The sequence below is a fragment of the Lepisosteus platostomus genome, chromosome 24 (assembly GCF_059453375.1).
Source record: "Lepisosteus platostomus isolate fLepPlt1 chromosome 24, fLepPlt1.hap1, whole genome shotgun sequence".
Lineage (NCBI taxonomy): Eukaryota > Metazoa > Chordata > Actinopteri > Semionotiformes > Lepisosteidae > Lepisosteus > Lepisosteus platostomus.
The window spans coordinates 9,946,971-9,961,568 of NC_142634.1; the positions used below are offsets into that span (position 1 = coordinate 9,946,971).

At 39.4% G+C, this 14,598-nt stretch overlaps 1 protein-coding gene across 2 annotated transcripts in view; it reads right to left on the reverse strand.

Annotated features, from left to right (window-relative positions):
* The window catches only part of wscd2 (WSC domain sialate O sulfotransferase 2), a 78,256-nt gene extending 66,125 nt beyond the window's left edge, over positions 1-12,131 (reverse strand). The window contains exon 1 of one of the 2 annotated variants that reach the window (XM_088617933.1): positions 11,407-12,131. The gene's annotated coding sequence lies outside the window, so the exon portion shown is untranslated. Of the gene's footprint in view, positions 1-1,640; positions 1,712-11,406 lie in introns of those variants that run through there. The other variant, XM_088617934.1, reaches the window with a different exon arrangement.
* Between the last annotated feature and the right edge of the window lie 2,467 nt (positions 12,132-14,598).

Here is a 14,598-nt window from a genome sequence, read left to right on the forward strand (position 1 = left end):
AAGAGGCTGTATGACACTGGCAAAGCTTAGAAGGTTACTGGTGACAAAAACATTATTTAAGAATTTATTGTTCTGCTCATATTTCACCTGTTGTTTTGTTAATTAGAAAACACAACAATTCATTTTTTACAGTGCCACTTAAATATTTCAGCATGCCAATTTAACTGTCCCTGCTTATTTGTTAAATTATTACATCGCATTAAAAGATTTCCCTTTGTAAAAAGAGGCACAGCTTCTAGTGCATTGCAGATACAGTCTAAAAACTAACCCAGGTCCATGAAATAGCAGTGGCTCAAGATATGGGAGAAGACCAGACACCTGAACTGACAGTATTGGCCAGCAGGCAACAGAAACAAATGCTGTACTATATTTAAAAAACTAAAGGAAAACTATCAATTCTGGAGAATAACACTGTATCTATTGTACAGGGAAGTCTGGAACTGAACAGTAGTTAAAAGTAACCTCTGTTTGTCTTATTTTGTTTCCTTTTTAAATTATGAGCTGCCCGCCTTTTCAAAAGACATTAACTGGGGAATTCATTTGTGAAATTAAACATGAAGGAATAAATACGGGAATGCTCCTTGGAGCTACACCACCGATATAAAACAGGGCTTTCATCTGTGACCCATGATGACTTCAGATATGGACAAAGCTCAAAGATGAATGCCATCCATGGAGAGAAACACAAATGTTGTTTTGTACAGTTCTCTGGTAACTTCATCGCTCAGTCGCCAGCAGTGTAAACAGAACCCATGGGTAATATTTTCCAGGATGAAAAAAAAAAAACATGGCCAGCCTTCGTGAATGAACAATGCTCGTTCAGTTTGATATTAAAATTCCAGCTTTAAGATAGCAAGCCTTTCAGTGCCCTTTTCCAAGTGCAACCCCAGGCTGGTTGAGAGCAGTCTGCTATTCTAGGTAAATGATTACTAATCTCAAGTCACTGATAAGTTTAATCCTCATTAATGGCCTTATCTTTAAGCAGACTTAAAAAAAAACATTTGCAGGGCGATTAATAAGGCTAGCCACCTTTTTCTTTGTGCAGCCCAAAGTCAAGTGGTCTCCCTTTGCCTGTGTTTTTGGACTCGGAGGTCTACACAGTTGTGGGAGTCAGAATCTTAATACAGTGTGTCACATAATGCTGTACCACTGCATTTTCAGGCAACAAGGAGACATGAAAGTCATAAATCACAACAGTTCTGGAGTTCTGTATTAGTCTGCATTAATGACTCCCCAATATGCACTGTCACCCTATCAATAGTGATTCACCAGTAGCCTGCTGTGAAGTGGGCGATACAGGTTGCTGAACTACTCAGGCAGCCTAATACAGCTCACCAGTGCATGACTGTCTCATTAAATTTCATCTGCAATATCTGCTCAATGTGGTTCTCATGCATAAGCAGCTTATAGGTAGCTATTGTTGAAAAATGAATGTACCTCAAGCCCATTATAATGCAGATGGACTATGAGAGTGGCAGTGTGTGGATTATATTAATATAAACGCCTTGAAGCCAACAGTAGGACATTGCTATGAAGGGTAATTGTCGGGCCATAGCAGGCTAATTGGAAAACAGACGTTATCAAAATCCATGTGTCTTTGAACGTTGGGGTAAAGGCTGTTGATGAACTATGACACTCACAGTTGCTGTTTCAATTACATTCAAAATCCACTCCAGAGGCAGTGTACAGTAACACAGAACTGTTGCACCTGACAAAACAATAGAAATAGAATATAAATAAGAAATTGAGATAGGTAAATTAGAGAGGACTAAACAATTCAAATGTGAACAATATACTGTATATCCCTATGCATGGCATGGGAGTGCCATAACAGCCTATTATTGAGCACTTACTTTTGAACTATATCACAATTTTCCTCTATGTTTAAGGGCCTAAAGCACTTAACAGGTGACCCGTAAACCAAATGTTACCCACCAGGGCTTTCTGTGTGACCTGTCAGCTCAAAAATGTCATTTAAAATATTTAGGATTCAATTTACAAACAATGATACACTACTTGTGTTTTGCCTATGGATTCCTTTGTACTTCACTTGTTAATTCTTCCAAAAGCCACCAGCTCTGATGAGCAACCCATTTTTGCAATTGTGATGGAAATAGGTAGTAACGAAAGCAGCAAAGTCAACAACAAAAACTGAGCTTTAATTTACCAAGGCACTGTATGCATCGCTACAGTAGTAAATATAAATGTTAAGGCACTACTTCAAATTCCACTCTCACAACATCAGCAACTGTACAGGAAAAAAACATAGTGGCTTCTCTTTGAGTAAGGTAAGCACTGGCTAAAAAGCAGAAGCCTTTCCTGGACAATGATCTTGTAAAATAGTGCATGTTGGAAAATGCTAGAGGAGTTTTGTTTTTCTGCAGATAAAAACAAAGATGACATTGTGAGCTATGCAGAGCAAGTTCTCCTGTCTGTCTACATGGCAATATGAAATCAGGGGTAATTCTACAAGGATTGTCTGTCCGAACTGCTTTTCAATTTAAGAAACACCAAGCATACCATGTGCCTGTTGCAGTGGGCAAATCATGAGATACTGTATATGTGATGCTGCCCAGCAACTGCTGCACATTTTCAGTGGGGGGTTCTCTAGTGTATATCAAGGTAGAGGTCGTTATTGCAAAGATAAAAGGATTTTTTTAATTGAAAGGTTCTAATCCACGGAATGTAAACTTGCTTGGAAAAGAGAAGAGGTTCATCAATAACAGGGAAGAGATATATTTCATGTTTCAAAGAAATTTTTTCTTTTTTCTTAGTCAATTAATCAGGTTTAGGTTCAGCTAGGATATATATTATATTTTAATGCTCCACAAGTCAGATGTCCTGAAATCACAATTCTGAGAAAAGGACATTTCTGATATCTGGACCCCCTGTGTAAATTGATTTCAGCATTGCAAGAATATTGTCATTGTCATTCAACAATGTTCAGTTCAATGTACCTCTGTGCATGACCATTATAAAAGCCAACAGCCCTACGACTTGACACTAGAGAATCCTTAGCATAACTTGAGCCTTGCCCTGGCCTACAGCCCACTCTGCAAAAGTTTGCCATAGATGTGCCACAAACGCAGGTTAAAACACAAATACTTACAGAATGTCACAATAATGGCCTTTATATATTGACAGCTGATTTATTTTGTCAGCCTTCTGTGCAGATGGCCCACCTCCTGAGATAAAATTCTTAAATCAAACCACGAACAGTTCTAACCAAGTTACATCAACAATTGTTACAGCAACACTCTGTAAAAATAGCAGGAACAAAAGAAAAACTGTTACAGAGAAGAACAGAAACATCCTCCGTGTCATGTGGTATCTGAATATAGTTTCTCAAGCCATTTTTTTTCCAGTATTCCCCCTTCCCTCTCTTCAACAACTGTTCTTAATTAAAAAAGCAATTAGTATCACAAAAAGAGTAAACAAATCTAGCATAACAATACAAAAAGAAATTCCCACGCACTCCAGCACTGCTAGTACTAATACCGTTATTACTGACAATTAGAATAAGGACAATAACCACAAAAAGAAACCTATGGCTCACTTGTGTCTCTCCAAGGCATTAATCCCAGTAGGCAGCTTGCTCACAGCTGATCCATCATCTCTGCAGCAACAAGTCACTAATGGGTTAGTACTGCCTGAGATGTTGACAAAGCGAAGTGACAGCCTTCACGGCACAGAAGCCACTTTATAATTCACTACAGCTGTGCTCAGTAAACCAAAACCACTGTGCTGCCTCAGTGAAGTAGATCCCTTGCCTTCCCCAGTGAATGCAAACACAGAGAAAGTGCCTCCAAATTGACTAGAAGCAAGCACCACTGTGCAAAGATGCCATATTTGCATTTCCAGGGCACATGCCAGCAGCGAAGCAGGTGTTATTTAGAATATCCAGACCTTTTCACATTCCTTAACAAGGATATGCTGATGAAAGAGTAAAACAGTAGGCAACGCTTTCAAAGCACTTAAATAAAACATAATTAGCATAATTACATGGCAAGAAAAAAATCGAGTGAAAGGAAAAGGTCTAGGGGCAGCCTGTAATTGCGTTCCCGGGTTATTTATTTTGAAAAGACAAAAAAAAAAGATTTTGCTATTTCATCACTAGATTTATTTTTTATTTCTCCACTCAGTTTGGAATAACTGATCGTTACCCAGCACGGCCTTAATGCTTCAGACCTTGTACTAGCACACGGGGGAGAAGGACGGAGCACACTGTTGTCAGGGGTATCAGCCATCTTTGTCACAACGCAATCCCACAGTGCCTCTAACTGAGATCTTGCTTCTATCTCAAGGTCGATGCGTTCTTTACTGACAACAGGTCAGCGACATTGTAACAGGTGCCCAGCAAATTACTGAAGTCGCTGTTTAGCAGCGAGCCAAGGATAGTGGCAGTCCAGCCTGCCTCATCAGCACTTCAGCATTTGTGCACCTCTGCTCGGTGAATCTTAGGCACACTCAGCTAATGACATAGCCCTGGCTCAATCAGCAATATGAGCCTCGACGTGCACTCTCAAAGAGTGCCCTTAGTAGCTGTGACACTCACGACCCCTAGTTATTTCATTTTTTAACGGTAAGCGATAGCTGCAATAATGCAATACAATAACGCTGGCTGTAAATATCTCACTGAACAAGCTCGCTGTAAAACAGGCCTCTTTTTTTGAAGAACCATCTGGCACGAAGTTGCCTGTCTGCTTCCTAGCGGGCTGAGAACTCCAGAACTTCACACAGTGAATACTGCAGCAGCTTGCCTGTCTGCTTTCAGGTTGCCTGTCTTCTTCTGGGCTGAGAACTCCAAAACGTCACATAGTAGATAACAGCTTTCACTTCATAATAAGTGATTTAAAAAGTACCATAAAAAAATTAGACTAAAAATAAACAAGGACATACAGGATACAATATAGGGCAATCAGACAAGCCCTATAGGTGAGTTTTGAGTTGAAATGTTAATACAGTCAAAGAATTTGTCTCTTGCAGAGCCAGAAAAAGGGCATTCCAATCTAATAAATAACAAAGCAGCAGCAGCGGAAAAGACAGGGTCAACAAAAGTTCGAGATGTAGTCCTGGGTATAATGAGCAAAAGGCAAGCCTCAACTAAATGGATCCTACAGGAGGGATTTTAAGCATTTAAAGACTGGCAAAACACCAAGGAAGCACAGAAGGGGCTCCAAACATTCTTCACAGGTACCACTGCATTTCTAGTTAACTGTTTGTCAATCTTATGTTCCTGCCCATTTTATAGGCTTTCAGTAAAACAAAGCCATCTGTCTGGACAACAATAGCTTTAGAATTACACAATGGAAACTGCCCATTGTCTTAGATTACACTGCCTGCCGGAAAGCATGTACATACACCTAAAACAGGGTTATAAATAATGCCATGCAGTGATTTAAAAACATTAGCAAAATAAACATACCTTTTAACACCATGACATAATATATCATTAATAGCCTATAATATAGGATTATAGCCAATGCAGCAATTTACATTTCAAACACCAGTTTTCCAAAGCAAATTTAAGCTACATACTGTAGCATTTATTATTCCAAAGCCCATAACAAAGACACACTAGTCAGATATACAGCAATAAAATAAGAATGACAGTACAGGATGAGTAAGTCCCATCTATACAGTCCTTATTGCTATGCCTACATGTAAAATGCCCTGTAATCATAACCAAACATCATGGATTTACTGTACAGTATATACTGTACCGTGACAGTTACAACTCTTAAAAAGCTAATATATAAGGAGCCATTTACACACTGCCTTTTTGTAAATAATATTGACTCTCAATAGATACTAATGATATAACTTAAGACAGACTGTACACAAACATTGTCTTAGCATATTGTTCAGATGGGGGTGGCTGAAGGCACAACTCTCATGACATTCTGGACAGATTCAGAATCTCTAACACATTCCAAAATAATTTGTATAGTCACTGATTCCACCGGCCTGTGGAATGAAACCAACATCAGTTCTCAACCTCCTAAAGAGTTTCAAAATAGGTTTAATGAACCTGAACTGAATTTGTGGAAGTATGAAAAGAAGCTCTGAGAAAGTATATTTAGTGTGATGTTTATTCTGCATGCATAAAGAATAAAGGTACAAAAAGGTGGGGTTTTTTGCAACACCTTTCAGTCCTTTAAAAAATTAACAAGAGCATAGCCATCTATCTTCTAACCTCTTTATCCAGAGCACACACAGACACTGACATGCACACACTCAGTCCAGGGCCAAGTTTCTCAGAAGCCAATTATCTTCCCAGTATGTCTCTGGCCTCTGAGTAGAAACCAGAGGGCCCAGGGGAAACCTATAGTATGCAAATATGTGGAGAACATACAAACTCCACACAGACAGCATCCCCAGTCTGGAATTGAACCCAGAGCTGCAGTGTTGCAAGGCACTTATGCCAACCACTGCACCACCCACAACAATCTATCACAGATTTTAATTATTTCTGGAAGCAGATTTAGAATTTTATTCATGGGTAAATGCACAGCTTGCTATCATTTTTATATCCGTTTGACAAGTTTTGTGCCTAAGCTGGGGTTTTTTTTGGCATTGCCTGCCTACCACTTGACTTTGTGAGGCTATTCAGACAAAACGCCTGGCCCCCTTTCCTGACTCCATGAGCAAACATCATTTAATATATGCAGCACTGAGCACCCAAGCCTCAGTCAAATGCTCCTGACCTGCAGCCTGACAGCAAATTGCCTGGCTAACAGTCTTGCTCTCTGACTACTCAACTGCTTCCACAAACCTTCCGCTGTTTAATGTTTTAGCTAGTCTGGGTTGTAAATCGTGGCTTCAAAATATCAGAAGGCAAGCATTTCATTGGTGGGCAAACAACATTTAGTCGATTGAAAAGCAGTATTATTTCTTTTATTTTTTTCATTTATTCTACTCTCTCATCAGTTTATACTCCAGTAACTACAACTGAGCTCTTCCTTTTGAAGTGCTGAAGTTCAAATATGTCTCCTAGTAGCTAACTTTTCAATGCTGTCTTCCAGTTAGATATGATCTCTGCAGCATTACATTAATAAAGAAACACTAAATTGACGTATGATCTGACTCCTTTGTAGCTTTAAAGAAATGTTTTAAATACTAGGCAGTGTAATAACACACTGCCACAAACCCCTGTTTCTACTAAAATCTAAGACAATTTTACTTCTCCTATCTACTTTTTTTACAGTGAAATGGCTCCAGTACTGTTTAATGCTATGCAGTTTATGGATTCACTTTGCAAAATGTAACATAAATCATTAAAATGCACTGCAGTTTCCTTGCGGCGACTGTGATAACTAATTTCGTCAAGTTGTTGGTCTGCTGTGCCTTTTCATAATGTGGCTTATTAAGGATTGCAGTGTTGTTGTGGCAAAACAGCTCCACAGATTCTGTTTCTGGAAAGGGAATTAGAGCTATTGTTTCAAGGAGTTATTGTTTCAAAGGCAAACAAGATGCCACCAGTAGACCCCAAACACCCTTCCTTGCCCTGTCAGGTTCAGTTGAAATACCAAAAAAAGGATGTTTTAGATTAGTGGCTTTCTTCACAAAAACTATTTTAGTCAAAGCTGACCAGTATTGCGTCAGGATCCAACTAAATGTCCAAACACAGGAACTTGCTATCACGAGTGCTTGGACACATATTTATTTATTTTTAAAATTATGGCTTGTGGCTTATATCCTACTTGAGGAATATTGCCATCATACATTTTAGTTTGCAGGTCTATTAATAAGGCAACAGTCATAAAATCTTTCCCCACTGAAAGTCCTCATAAAACCCTCTCCCACTGCAAGCCATAAAAGTAAAATACTATTCATTATGCTGAACAAAACAGACAGCATTAACACTTTTTCATATGTAAACAAATATAACTTGCAGCTATTCCTTTTACAATAGGTTATTGCTTATTGTTCTGTAAATATACAGTATGGATATACAGTAGGCACATTAATAGAAATATACAATAATAAAAATATACAAAGCTATCCATACAATTGAGTGTAAATTATTACCAGGATTTTCATGAAATAATCTAACTAATGTCCATGATGAGGATACGCTTATGACCATGAAATATAACGAGTGAATTGTTTTCTTTATGGGGTTTTGTTTTCTTACATTTCGTGTTTTGGTTTAACATTCCATACCAGTGTCAGGAAACTGTTAGTCAGGACTTCAGGAAGAGTCCTGAGGAGGTTACAGCCAACGTCACAAAGGGGTCGGGAGCATGACATGTTTCGATTTTCTTTACAGCTTCTGAGAAAAAGAAAAGGTGCTGAGCAAGTTTGCGTACTTTTTACTACATCTGATAGTTCAGCTTTCCCAGGCACTCGGTGCATCATGTGCACAAGCTCAAAAACATTCTTGTTTACAAGCTCTTTTACCATGTTTTTCCCTGTACAGCAAATATGAGAAAAAAAAACATATATCTTTCATATTGCTCAGTAAAATTCCCTGCAATCTGGTATCTGCCGTGTTTTGAGAGTAACGGGAAGACTACTGTGTTTAGGAAACAATGTCTTGTTTTCCAACGATTATGTTTAGAACTACACAAATATCTCCATAATATCTCCAGATATTTTTCCTTTTATCTGACCACATGCATATTTCTTGTATTGACTGAATAGTGCAGCAATATCAAAGCTAACATGTCCACTGAATCATACAGAATGCTTTCCTGGTACTGTCATTCCCATTGCCTTTTTGAAAATTCTTCCTAAAGCAAAAAGCAGTATTATCTACTGTTGTGAATGCATATGGTCTTGGCACGGCCACTGCCAAAAGTAGTCCAAAGCGTGTCAGATCCGCTGTCTTGCTCAGCCTTCACTGAAGGAACATGCAGACATTATCCTTTACTGAACCGTCATTGTACACGGCCGTCAGCTGCTTAATGATTTAATTTGTCAAAGTGAATGACTGCTAATTCATGCGACTCACCTCTTTCACACTTAAGCTAAGAAATTTGTTGGACACCAAAAGAAACATGTTTTTTTTTCCCTCAAGTGCTTTCCAATGTCCGAACATATCAAGCATTCAGAAAACCCTGCCTTTATGTAGGGGACAGTGCACAGGTCTGCTCACACTTGCAACATCTCAGTAGAATCAAAGCGATATCGTTCCCCCCCCCGAGCAACATAGGAATCAGATTTTAAGATCTTGGGATTCCAGAGAATGACACAGGACTTTTTTTAAGAGGACGTGCAAGATAATAAAAATGGATTTCTGCACAGGTAAGCTGAGTTCCCCAGATAAAACTCAAATGGACGTGGCAGGCAGATAGAGTCCTGAATAACTCCACTCACCATCTCCCCAAGGTGTGTTAACCTCAGCTGTATGTCCATTTTGCAGCTTTGCCTGTCTATCAAAAGAAGCCCTCTAGACAGATCTCTATACAAAGTGCCAACCTGCAGTGTCATTTGGACAGAACTCACATTGGGGATTGCGTCTTACTGCCAAGGGCAAGTACCCTACATGTTGATAAACCACTCACAGGAAGTGTCTAATTAGAAAGCAGCAATGTAAGAAAAGCAGAAGTTAATTGGAAGAAGTGATGATTCCCAGAGTTACCTGTTATTTTGACACCATTAAAAACAAGTCAGCAAAGACAATATTTCATCCTAAATCACAAGTACTGGTTGATCTGGAATTGCCTTAATAAATTCATCGTTGAATATACATATTTATATTAATAAAAGGAATGACACTAGACGTGTCATGAAGATATGGAGTGTTGTCTGCAATGAAAAAATAAAATAACCACAATAAAACAGGCACTAATTTAAAATAGCCACATCCTGTAATAGTGTGCTTTCTGCAGAACGTGTTTTCACGATCACTAATTCTGTATTTCAGTTGTAAGCACGTACAGTACAGTAGAAAGAACGTGGTGTGGCTACTGCAAAGTCTCTCCTTCTCAACTGAAATCAAACAAATGAGAGAAATATGTTGTTGGGGTGGTTGTTGTGTTGTGTTGGTTTGAATCTCGTGTAAAATGCAAGTCACCGCTTCTTTTCACGTTTTGTTATTTACTTGTTACTTACGAAAGATCTTTAGCTTTCAACCTTTACTTATTAACCCTGCCCCTTTCGGGTGACCACACAATCAATTCATTTGACGCAGAAATCGTTGAACACTAACATAATTTCAATAACCCCTACGGCGCATGAAAGGAACATTTTATAAAGTATTAACATATTGGTGTCCGTCTTTACCCTTCTCTTCAGCTACTCAGGTGACTACAGAAGGTAACTTCTTATGGTGAATTAAGGATTAATTAGAGTGAAGTATTGCCGATAGTCTATCCCATTACATTTAGTTTTAATCAGCTAGTTTACAGTTAAAGCTAATTTATACACCCTGTAGCTTAGAAGAAGCGCAAATTGTTACGACCGTTTAGAGAATGCAGAGAAAAAAACAATAATAATGTTACTGTATATCTTCAGCTCCAGAAGTGAGGCTTTTTACTGTACGTACTGTTTGATTTTTAACTGACGTTTTAGACCAGAATCCTGGAATATAAGCAAATTTACCACAAAACCCAAACAAGCCAACTTTATAACACATTTGTCAATTGCAAAAGACTAGACTAACACATTGGGGGTGGCAAAAAGATTTCCACCGAATGTAACAGATAAATTCACAGAATATTCAACATGGAGAACAGCATGTACCCAACCGCCTAGAATTTGCGCAATTGGAAGAGAATACAATATTTATGGAGAGTGCTTAATTTTGCTTTTCAGCCTCCTCTCATTTGCCACGAATATTTTCACTAATTTCCAGACGTGGACTTGTGTCAATTATTCCAAATCCCAGCTCCAATTCCAATTGCATGTATTTTCTACTGAAAGCATTAGACTTCACACTTAAGAAGAGGGATCAATGCTATAATTCATTTTAGAAGTGAAAAAAAAAGAATTAGCTATTGCGGATCCCCGAGGAAAGCACAGAAGAGTGCTTCTCCTTTAAATCAGAATTTCACAAGAAATGCCAATGGAGTGGTTAGAATATATTCAAATCCGGAAACATCACTCAAAGTATCGGTGTTGCTCCACATACAGTACTATAGATATAACAGTCTGGAGAACACCAGCCGGTTATTAAAGTTAAACCAAATCAATGTGACCCAATAAATTTTAGCAACTGACACAAGCAAAAATCACAATGTCTTAAATTAACACTTTAAGTGATGTACACAGCTCCCTGAGTTTCAGAATTGAAGAGGAGCGCGTTACAACTCACCTGTGAAATGGTTAAGTCTATTGGCAGAGGTTGAGTTTTTGAGATAGTGACCAAGATAATTTTTCTATAAATGGGACGCCGCTACTGTCTTTGTGGACAGTACATCGTTTTAACGTTATTATCTTATTATCATTTGTATTACATACCTCTTTAAAGACAGGGCTCCGTTTTTCTAACGGGAGCACTGAGCAGAACTCCAGTCACCAAATGCTGGTCCGCTTTCTCCTCAATGCTGTCAAAACATTTCTCCGGCAGCGAACAGTTCAGTTAGATCGAAAGGCTGTGCAGTACTAACTCAGGAACCTTGAAGCGGACAAAGCTTACAGCCATCAGTTTGAAAATGCCCTTCCGTCTTATTGTCTTTCCTGTAATCTTGGTGCTTTCTTTCTTAATGTGAGAACAACGATGAGACGCTTTTCAGATCCCCGACTCCCGTTCCCATTTTCACATCGCGGTTAATTCTACTTATTTTCACATCAGAGACCGCTTGCTCGCACAGCGCTGTTCAATCCCGGTGAGCTGTACTGTACGCTCCCCTTCTGCTCTGCTTTAATACAGCGATGACTGGGTGCTGCAGAGACACACCGGCAATACGAAAAATTCTTTTTATAAAGACCCTCACTCACTGTCCTGCCTGGAAAAAACAGGGGGGCTGTGGGGGGGGGGTAAAGTCTTTAAAAAACCACCTCGACAAGGGATCCTACAAACTAATCAGGTCAGATGCGATCTCCACACTTCTGATGTAGCCGGTCTTGGTAAAAGATCTGTCCCTTTCTCGGGATCCTAAGTGCATGCTAGACAACCCCGCAGCTGCCTGCACACATCCACATCCACATCACTGAGAAGACAGAACCGGGAGCGCTCTACACAGGCCCACAGCACTGCCTACAGTATTTAAAGAGATACTGTACAGCATTAGGATTTAGGCTGGCCAAAATAACATGAAAAAACGACCAAGTGTCTGAATTTCTAAAAATAAAATCTACCTGGATTTCGCAAGTATGAGAAGCGCATCCTCGCTTTCTTTCAAGTGCGTCTTTTCTCACCCACATTCGCATACCTTTAGTTCATTAGTCTTACTTATTAATGAACTAAACTCATTTAAGAAGTCAGTATTCACGGAAGCTTGTGGGTACTCCGGTTAGAATCATTTTTATGAAAACAGGAGGCGAAATCCCCTCATTTTCATTTTCGTTTACAGTATTGAGCTGTAAAAAATAAGAATACGATTTAATATGGCCTGTAGGAATAACTGAGTAACGATTTTCATGTTCATATAAATTTGACAGTTTTTTAACTGGTTCGGGTTCTGACAGTTTCTGTTGAAAGTGCTGTTAGAAGGGGAGAACATAGTTTACAGCGACGCTGAAAATAAGTTTATTTTTAGAAACTGATCTTATTGAACTATTTCAAAATTAAATGCAAATCAAATCTTCTCACCTGCGTATAGTTTCTCAATAAGTACAAATTTCGGTCTAAGTGAGCCGTAATTCAGCTGCAGTCAGACTTAAAATTTTAAAATGCTTACTACTTTTCATTCTGCAAACTGTCACATAAATGTACTGTAAGCATGGAATTATCTCGTCCTCACTGGGTGAAACTGAAGACCTCCACACTAACAGTCATGGAGGACAAATATGTTTTTTCCTACTTGGAAACATTGTCTTTGGTTACATGAATGTTACGCAACCCATAAACCATAGACTATAATAGAATAGACTATTCCTGGTCATGCCATAGAAATCAACAGTGATTCCATGACTTGACACTTTTCTTCTCAAAGTACAGTAGGCATTGTTTTTAGATCTCAGTTTAAGATTACAGTCTACTGGCTGGTTTTCGTTTTGCCCACTGTATGCTATCAAAAGATAATGCAGTGGTTAAAAGACCATGGAGGTCTGAAATCCTTTATTTTACATTTCACCATCGAAACAACTCCAGATGGGTTGAGGTGTTAAACTGGTCCAGTTAAGCCAATAATAAGCTTGATTAAGGTAGCTCAGGTACAAGAAGGACAAGCAGATACTGAAGCCCTATAGGACTTCTTATTTATCTGGGGAGTAGTTTCTAAAGGGCGGCACAATTGCACAGTGCTCAGCGTTGCTGCAATGGGCAGAGTAGCATTGCTGGGGCACAGGATTGAGTTCCAGACCTGGGGTGCTATCTGTGTGGAGTTCTTCCTGAGTTTGTGTGGGTTTCCTCCCACAGTCCAAAAACATGCTGATAGGTTAATTGGTTGAGATTGGATGGATGGGTTAGTTTTTGAAATAAATATATACTGTGCATCTGAATGTTACCAATTTCTGTACCCTCCTAATCCAAACGAAATATGTAAATCCAATAGTTTTGAAATTGTTTGATTCAATGACTATTCCTTCTAAGTAACTGTTCTGCCATTGTGGACTGAGCTGAGGGTTCCCTGTTCTGAATTTCTTGTTCTCTGCAGAAATATATTCCTACTGGAGACTGACACTCTACCTTTGAAGGCTTGGTTGTGATGCATGACGTTTCATCTGGCTGCTACATCAAAGATGGATTCTTAGCATCGTGTCTGAGCGCTCCCAAATAACCTTCTAGCAAAGAAAATTAAAATACTAAATTAAAGCATGGTGAAGTCCTTTAGGGAAATATGAAAAGCAGCTGAAGTACTTTATCTGTTTGAGTATTTCGTCTGCAAGAATGGGAATATGTTAATGTAGCTAAAAGGAATGTTAACAGAACTGCGTAAAAGGTGCTTTTTGAATACAATGTACTATACATGTATATACTATATGTATATACTATACATTCGCCAGCAGCCATATCACCCTGCAACTCACAACTGGCAACCCACTGAAGCTAAGCAGGTGTGAGCCTGGTCAGTACCTGGATGGGAGACCTCCTGGGAAAAACTAAGGTTGCTGCTGGAAGAGGTGTTAGTGGGGCCAGCAGGGGGCGCTCACCCTGCGGTCCATGTGGGTCCTAATGCCCCAGTATAGTGACGGGGACACTATACTGTAAACAGGCGCCGTCCTTCGGATGAGACGTAAAACCGAGGTCCTGACTCTCTGTGGTCATTAAAAAATCCCAGGGCTCTTCTCGAAAAGAGTAGGGGTGTAACCCCGGTGTCCTGGCCAAATTTCCAATTGGCCCTTACTAATCATGGCCTCCTAATAATCCCCCTCTATGAATTGGCTACATTACTCTGCTCTCCTCCCCACTGATAGCTGATGTGTGGTGAGCGTTCTGGCGCACTATGGCTGCCGTCGCATCATCCAGGTGGATGCTGCACATTGGTGGTGATGGAGGGGAGTCCCCATTACCTGTAAAGCGCTTTGAGTGGAGTGTCCAGAAAAGCG